At 26.5% G+C, this 9436-nt stretch overlaps 1 pseudogene; it reads left to right on the forward strand.

The window, feature by feature from the left end:
* The first annotated feature begins 236 nt into the window (after nucleotides 1-236).
* On the forward strand, nucleotides 237-6361 carry LOC122627348 (annotated as a pseudogene).
* The last annotated feature ends 3075 nt before the right edge of the window (nucleotides 6362-9436 follow it).

Consider the following 9436-nt stretch of genomic DNA (forward strand, 5'->3'; position numbering starts at 1 on the left):
GGACAGGGCCAATTCAGTAGAGGACGATATAGGCTATTTAATAATAATTTTTCATAAATGAATATCTTCTAAAGTATAGCATAGAACGGGGGTTTAAGGATGGTTTTAGAAAATTTACAATACGCCCTATATACAAAAAAATTGTGCTTATTATAAAATTTTGATATAAAATTTTAGCTAAATATAAAATTCTAAAAAATTTAATATCTAGTTAACTATGATAAAAAATCAGGATAATGGTGGATTTAAGAAACCTACGTTGCGTAAATTCGGTTGAATCCGAATTTAATTATTTCGGGTAAGTCTTATTAAATTCGGATATCTTCAAATATTATATGGTGAATTCGAGCGAATTTAAGATTTTTCTGGCAATTTCAGATAATTCCGGTTAAATTCGAGTAAGTCCCGGCGGTTTTAATTATTTTATGGTGAATCTGGGCAAATTTAAGAAAATTCGAGTGAATCTTATCAAATTTAAGCAGTTATAGACAAATTCGAGTAAATACGGTTAAATTCGGAAAAATTAACCAAAACTTCGGGTAAATTTAATCATACAATACCATAGAATACCATATAATAACATTCAATACCATAAAATATAATGGAATACAGTTCTATAGAATTCAATATCGATGCGATATAAGATAACACCACACAACATAATATCATATATTACCATATAATACAACATATATTACCATACAATACCATACAGTGTAATGTATTGTAATAATCTCAAACAATCCGGGCAAATTGATCAAATCTGAGGATATTTAAGCAAATCCGGGCAAAACGGGAGATATCATGGTATATCTTAACAATCAAACAAATCAAATTGTCTTAACAAATCAAAGAAAATCATGGTAAATTTGAACAAATTCGGGCAAATCCTATAAAAACTAGGGAAATAGAAGCAAATCCAGGCAAATCCAAGCTATTCTGTCATATCGAGTAAATTAGTACAAATCTAGTCAAATCTAAGAAAATTGTGTCATATATATCAAATCCTGATAAATCCGTGTAAATTCAGAAATATGCATACAAATCAAGAAATCTTAAGATATTTAAACAAGTCCGGACAAGTCCAAGCATTTGAGGGAAATTAGAGGATATCACGGTAAATCCAAGCAAATTTGAAGATATCTAGGCATATCTGGACAAATCCAGGCAACTCGGGGCATTTCGAGATAAATATGTACAAATCCTGGAATATTTGAGTTAATCCAGAAAATCTGGGTATATTGGGACATAAGATGGGGATATCTGGACATATCTGTACAAATTTGAGCAAATGGAAAATTTTTTAATTATTTCTGTTTTATTGCTATACAGTATAATAATAATAAATAAATATATATTATTGCAAAGAATATATTGCATAATAGCAGTTTTTTCATAAATGTATATAATATATAAATAAGTGAATATTATATAAATAAAATCTATTACTTTAAAACATGGATCTTTTTTAGTATTGTAATAGATTTAGAATTAATTGAAGATATCGATTTGTTGATATATGAATTTTAACAGCTGTTTTTAAACATGTTTATCTCATATTTTATTTATAAATCATCCTATTAGAAAATCATAGTTTTTTTTAACTGTTCAGATCATATCATGCTCCCAAAGTTATAGTTAATCATCAAGATACTTTACAAAATTTACAAAAATTTAATGGAAAAGACTTAGGAAATCTGTTATGTGAAAAACTGTTAATTATAATTCTGTTATTATTAAAAGTTTGGACTTAATTTAGAATAAACATAATAAAATATAATATTAATATTATATTTTTAATATGTAAAATTATATACATATAACAATAGTAAAATTAATATATACATATGGTTGTTAAATTGTTGCAAATATAATATACATATATGTATTTTTTATATATAGAATTATATATGACAAAATGAGATTATAGGGATAGACTTGCTCTTCAATCAAATGTCATATATTATCCTGATCTTTCACCTGCAAGTTATGTTGATAATCCAATTAAAGCAGTCATTACAAGATTTATAAAGATTGCAACAAATAAAATGTATTGTTTAATATTTTATATAGCATGGACACCAGAAGGTAGACATTTAATCACTGATGCATAATCACTGATGAATTTATCTTGTGGAATGATTTTAAATTTAATTTTGAAACTATTCTTCATGTATATTATAACTAATGAAATCAAGGTTCTCTCTATTTAATAAATTATATATAAGATATGCAAAATACCACTAGATATTTGAAGCTTTTACTTGATTTCTGAAAATTGAAAATGTTATAAATTTATCAAATTGTACTAATTTATATAATTAAGAAATTTGTTTATTTATATCATGACAATCTGTATATCTTATATACATATTTCAGTTACACATTTGTATCATAATCTTTTGCATCTTTTTTGTTCAAACACATAATCCTGTAAGATAAATGTTTCAGTCACACACCGAGAGCTGTATGATGAGATGAGATCATGTAGGTTATGTCAAATATTATCAAAGCAACATGGACAATGTCAATATGTTTTAACATACAAAGAAGCAATTAAAGGATTCAGATATAGCATCCACTTTATGAGTGCTTGCTTTTGCACCATTGTTATCAATTCATTTATCTTTGCAGTAAGTAGGATATTGACTGTTTTATTCTCCTTTTTCTTGTTTTATCTTATTTATATAAAAATAATAATAATTATATGGGTACATAAGTGATTTTATAAAATATTTCAATTGGAAATGTTGATACTATATCATTGAAAATTACTTATTACAAAACAATGTTTTAATCTAAATATGGTTATTTTAATGCAGAATTAATTACAACGAACAATTTCTTTATGAAAGTTAATTTGCAATATGAGTAAATATGGGATATGTGTTATAATATTCTTTATTATCTTAATTCATTAACCTTCAATTATAATTTTTGCGAGCATAATGTAATTAATAAATATTGTCAATTTTGTTTATAAAAAGTACATTTATTTATTGACAATTTATATTATTAGATTGCTAGTGTTATTTTTCTTTTTTTTTTTTAACATCTAATAAAATCTTCATATGTATGTATATAATCAATTAGATGTGGTGCAGGTATGACATATAGCACAACATATTAGTTCTTTATACTTTTCGATTTAAGGGGTTATATGGTTAGATTATTATTAAGTAGATATATATTTTACATTTATAAATAAAGAGAAATATATATATATATATATCACAATACCTAACAGATTCCCGTTGAATAATAATAAAAATAAAGATCCTGTGTCCTTTACATCATCTAAATTACGATAAAATTAAACAAAAATATTGCAGTAATGCTCCATTAATAAAGTACCTTTTCTTTCATTTACGTCACTTGACCCTTTTACAAGGGGGGAAGGGTGCGCGCGCATGTGCATAATTGCATTAGTGTGTATGCGGAGTAGAGAAAGAAAAAAAGAGGGAGACAGAGAGAGTACAGAAAAACACGACGCAAATGGTATATATATCAGATTTTTTTTTCTGATATATGTTAAATTTTAAATAGTATCGATTTAAATATATTATCTGGCAATAATGTAGCATAAGAGTAAAATTTTTTTTTTACAGCATTAAACCAATTCACCATTTTACAAGCAATAGATTTTGCTTGAATGTCAGATGTGACCAATGGAGATGGTTTTTTGTTTAATTACAATATTTATATATAAATATTCCATTTATCAACGATACCTGTTCCTTAAAATGCGTTTGTAGTAAAAATACAAATTTTACACAGCTATTATATCTATAACATGAAAACTAAACTAAAAACATATTTCATTTAGATAGGAGATAAATTCTTGCTTATTGTTGGGAACTATTTCTGTGTAATTTACTAATACAACTTTACAGTCAAATTAAAATATCAAAGGAACTAATTATTGCAATATATGGAAGTTTTTTATACATATGTATGTATCTTTGATCAGATTATAAACAGATTAAATTAAATTATTCAAAGTTATAAATTATTTGCAAAGATTAAAAAGAGTAAATCTATCTAATACAATTTTTATGTGTATGTGTAGATATTTAATCATTGATGTTTTTTCTACAGTGAAGATAATAAACATTAGTTCATAATACTACTTATTCATTTAATATATGAAAAGAGTATGCATATCAAAGGTGAATCAATTACAATATTAATAATACATTTTATTAGTTTTTATATTAATTTTGCTGGAAGCAAATGAAAGTCTAGGATATTTCTAAAAAATTTTGCTATTTCTCCATAAATAGCAAATATCAAATTTCATAAAAAAAATTATTCACTATTGATAGTTACTGCATTAGCTTATAAAATGATATTGATATTTATTTAAATTATTATAGCTAGTATAATTTTACAAATTTGGTTTTACAATAATATATATGAAAGCAAAATATTCAATATATAATATCTTATTTAAGAAATAAAGCAATCATTATTTTGTATATTTAATAGTTTATTATCCATTTGTAATTCTTGTATTTGTGTAGGTAATCTCAATCCAACAAATAATAAACTGGCAACTTGTAATGATAATGGTACTGTCAGAATCTGGAACTTCCTACATTATTATGAAGAATGAATTCTTAGAGGTATAATTTATATATATATATATATATATATATATATATATATATGCATTTTTTATAAGATTTTTAAAAATTAGTTATATGTATAATTATATACATATAACATAATATATATATATATATATATATATATATGAGTATAAATTAGTTTATATATAACTTATATAAATTATATATATATAATTTTATGTGTGTGTGTGTGTGTGTGTATATATATATCCTATATATTATATATATAGGATGTCGTCAAAGTGTTGGGAATAGAAAAACGTCATTCGGCACCAAGTCTGATAAATATGAAAACTAATTTTTTATATTCTCTTATACTCTTTTGGCAAATCAGGTATATACAAATATTTACAATTATTATTTATTCTTCAATATACTTATAATTCTTTTAATATATATCACTTTTTCATTGTACATTAGAGCTGACAAAGAGATTAGTGCAATAGAACAATAGTATAGTATGGACATTAGTACGGCATTCATTTAATACGACAATATATTCTGTGTTTTGTTAATAATGATCATACTTCTAAATTTTAGACATGCAATCAATCTGGTGATCTGATGAGAGACAAATATAATTTCAATACATTACTTGCAGAAACAGTTGAAAATCACGAAAGAGGCAAGTTCATAATCAACATGACAGATCTATTGATTAGCGGCCATTGATCTTATAGCTTCAGGCTACAATAACACAAAGGAAATAATAAATGTAAATTGTTTCATAAGTTAATTCTTTCATAATTTTTCTATTATTTTCTATAGCTGATAAAATAGCAATAATACTTGCTATGGGATCAGAAAATAGAATTAATGCTAATAGCGAGATAAAAAATAATAGTGGAGAAATACCCGGATTGGATTTGCAGTTGATGAAGGAAAAAAATTAACTAATAAAAAAGTTTCATATAATAAGCCAACACTTAGAAATTTGTAGCTATGGAATAAAATGGAAGCAAAAGATATAGAACAAGTAGAAGCATTAAATGCTTTTCTAAATCAACACAAAGAATTGTATCATTGACCGAACTTACTGCTACTGCTATAATATTACATGGAAAAATGATACCTGTTGGACATAAAAATATTATTTTATATGAATTTAATTTAATTTAATTTAAAATTGAATTTACATCATCTTAATTATATTTCTAAAATATTAATGTTCAAATATAATTTACAGCTAGTTCAAAATTAACAGAAGCAATTGGTAAAGGAAATAATGCCATAAAAAAACTATCTTCTGGGAAAATAGAAGAATTAAGAGAACTTGTGGGTCCATTAAATAGCGTTGATGAGACGAAAGATTATTTACAGAATGAAGGAGAAATAGATTATTCTAAAGTTCCCAATATTGATCTTTCTCTAACCTCACCTAATTCTAAATCCGCACGAAATCCAGAATTACTCAAAACTTTAAATTGTGGTTGAGAGAGAAAGTTCGATCAATTAATTGGTTGGGATGATGGAGGAACTAATGATTGAATCAGTATTTAATGGTACTATTACGGAAGATATACAATGGGGATACCAGCTATAGCACCAATAAATCCAATGATTATAATTCCTTCCAAGGTCAAGATGAAAATTTAAGAAGGCTTGCACAGAGAAATTCGAGAAGTATGCACCGAGTTGACAAAGACTTAAGATATAACATATCTAATAGACCTGGTAAACCAGGAAATCGATCAAAATACAACTTAAGATAATTATGGAAGCAAATCCTGCTTTTGGTCAGAATGGATTACCTCTACCAAGATGTTTTACCAAATTTTAGGCCAAATCCTATGTCACTATTTGGGCCAAATCAAGGTTCACCTTTCAACAATAATTTTCAAAAAATACCTAATTTTGAAGTATCCAATACTGGACCAGTTAATTTCGATCGTCCTGTTCTGTTCAAATGTTCAAGGTCAAAATATCGACAAGCACAATGCACAAAATCATTTCAATTCCAATTTTGTAAACTTTGGTTGTAACTAATCATGGAATAAATCGTGGACCTAATGAGAATAATATGAGAAGAAACGGATATAATTGTGGTAGGATACATGATAATGATCAGTCAAGAAATACAAAAGGAACAAACAATTATTGTATATTGAAACAATTTCTAATATAAACAAGTTGTTTACACTGCTTAATTATATCAATGAATTAAATTTTGCTTATGTAAACTGATGTAACTACTGATTGCATCGGTATTATTCAACATTATAATTTCGCCTAAATGATGATGCATCATAAGCAATAACATGTTATATACTAATTCATATTAGTTGCATTGTAATGTCTTACAAAGATAATTGACATATTCATTGCTCATTTAGCATTATGACTTGCATCAGTGAGGAGTACATTCGTTGTTATAAATAAACTTTTCTTTCCATAATTCAGAAGAATACAAAATTGTGTGTGTGTGTGTGTGTGTGTGTGTGTGTGTGTGTGTGTGTGTGTGTGTGTGTGTGTGTGTGTGTGTGTGTGTGTGTGTGTGTGTGTGTGTGTGTGTGTGTGTGTGTGTGTGTGTGTGTGTGTGTGTGTGTGTGTGTGTGTGTGTGTGTGTGTGTGTGTGTGTGTGTGTGTAATATTACGTAATTGAAATCAACAATAATATTACGATAAAATAACATTTATAGCATTGGTATAAAAAAAATTTTGATTCTATATGAATAATTACCGAAATCATGAAAATAACTGATATATTGTCTGTAAATGATTTATAATCAGCGAATGTGTGAGATAAAACTATTTATTTATTCATTATTAATAAAATGGAGTAAAGCATAACAACTTTTCTTTGAAATATTGTTCCTTTACTCATTTGTACAAGTAATGAAATAAGGAAATCTCAAACTTAATAAAAAAGAGTTTAGTAATGGATATTTAGCAAAAATATATAATAATATGCATTTATTTTGTTAAATCTCGTAAAAGCACTGCTGGTAATCTGGTAAAACTAATAAATAATAACCAGACAAATTGAAAAAATAGCAACTCTTTTGTATACTTCATTATAGAAAAAAAAATATAAGCTGAAAATTCATAATTAAATTATTTGCATATTTCACAAATAAATGATGCATTAAAAACTATCAAAGCTACTAATAAAAATCTGAAATGCAATTTTTTAAAAATAATTGAAATTTTATACGATAATTCTTATATATTCAAAAGTATCTTTTTACAGTATTTTAGATATTATTCTATAAAATTCTTGTATTTTATCATAAAATTCTTGTATTCTTTATTATTATTAGAATTATTTTAATTGTAATATATAGTCTACAATTATATAAATTATAAAATTTATAATTTTAACCAGAAAAAAGTTTCTTAACAAGTTTTCAGTTTATATTTCTAATTTAATCTATTTCTCAATTTATTTCTTACTTTTTGCTCGAATTTTGTGTCTCCTCAACGACAGATATGGACATAATTCTATTATGCTACACCCCTAATTGCGCTAAAAACTTATCCCCACTATACATCTACTGCATCGGTATATAAGATTGTATAGATTAATCTCTCTCACATGTAACTTAACAATTGAGTTGGTGTGTGACAGAAAATTTTCTATTCAATAGTGCATATAACAAAAGCAAGAAAAAACCATATGCTAGATTATACTTCTCAGCGATCTACCTTGGAAAAAAAGAAGAAAAAGAGAAAGAAAGTTAAAGAGAAAGAAAAAGAAAATTGGAAGCTGTGATAGAAAGCGTACGAGCATGAAAACGATGGAATTCGGAACGATGGGTGAACATGTAGATATGATGACGAGCGTAAGTGAGATAAAAAAGATTTTTGTGTTTCTTTAAAAAATTATTTTAGAATTCTACTACATTTAATCTATTTATCTGTTGAAGTATGATTATCAATTAAAAGTGGAAGTACGTTAATGTTTAGTTGCAATTAAAATGAAAAGATTTTTAAAAAATTCAGAAATATGCAGCCATTCGTATCCCATAAGATTTCGATATATCGCAAATACTTCCAACTCACGTGGAGGTTGCTGCATCCGAAGACCCACATGTCGTCAATGACTCTATTTTAAAATCCACGTTCCGAGATGTTTTTTCGCTTCTGGAGTTTCAGGTTTCTTAGCTAACAGGAGGTGAGTGAAACCCCGCTTACGGAAAGCTCCACCATCCGACACCGTCAGCTTCAGACATCACGGGACACGATTGGTCGTGCTTTGGATATTTCAAACATTAAAACACAGTCTTAGATAGGACTTAATTTCGCGCCCATGAACACCACGCCTGTGCTCGTCGACATATGTGTGGGTATTCTCTTTTATTCAGTGCAGTTCGGTGATCCCTACATTACTATATCTTATGTTTCGTAGCTATGACTTTAATATAGAATTTGATTTTATAAAAACAAAATTATGAATTTAATTAAGCTTTAGAAAAGAAAAAAAGAAAAAATTTGTGATTTGATTTTGTGTAAATCTTGATTTTATTAAAATAAAATTATGATTTTAATTGAACTTTGGAAAAAAATATTCGCATATGAATGGCAATTTGATACCTGGAATATTATGTTGTCTTAGTTTCTTAAATCTACATCATTACGCCCGTCATCACAAGAATATTTTGAATAATAACATAGTACAATTAAAATATGGCTAAGAGTCATTCTCGAAAGATTATGAAGAATCGTTGAAAATAAATCTATAATCTGATAATTGCTTTCTTGAGCTACAATCTGTTAGGGTCTCTTCGGCATATAGTCTCTTTGTCCGTGCCCTAATCACATTTCATAACTACTGTTAATACCAAAGAACTAAAACCATTCCTTAT

The sequence above is a fragment of the Vespula pensylvanica genome, chromosome 2 (genome assembly GCF_014466175.1).
Source record: "Vespula pensylvanica isolate Volc-1 chromosome 2, ASM1446617v1, whole genome shotgun sequence".
Taxonomy (NCBI): domain Eukaryota; kingdom Metazoa; phylum Arthropoda; class Insecta; order Hymenoptera; family Vespidae; genus Vespula; species Vespula pensylvanica.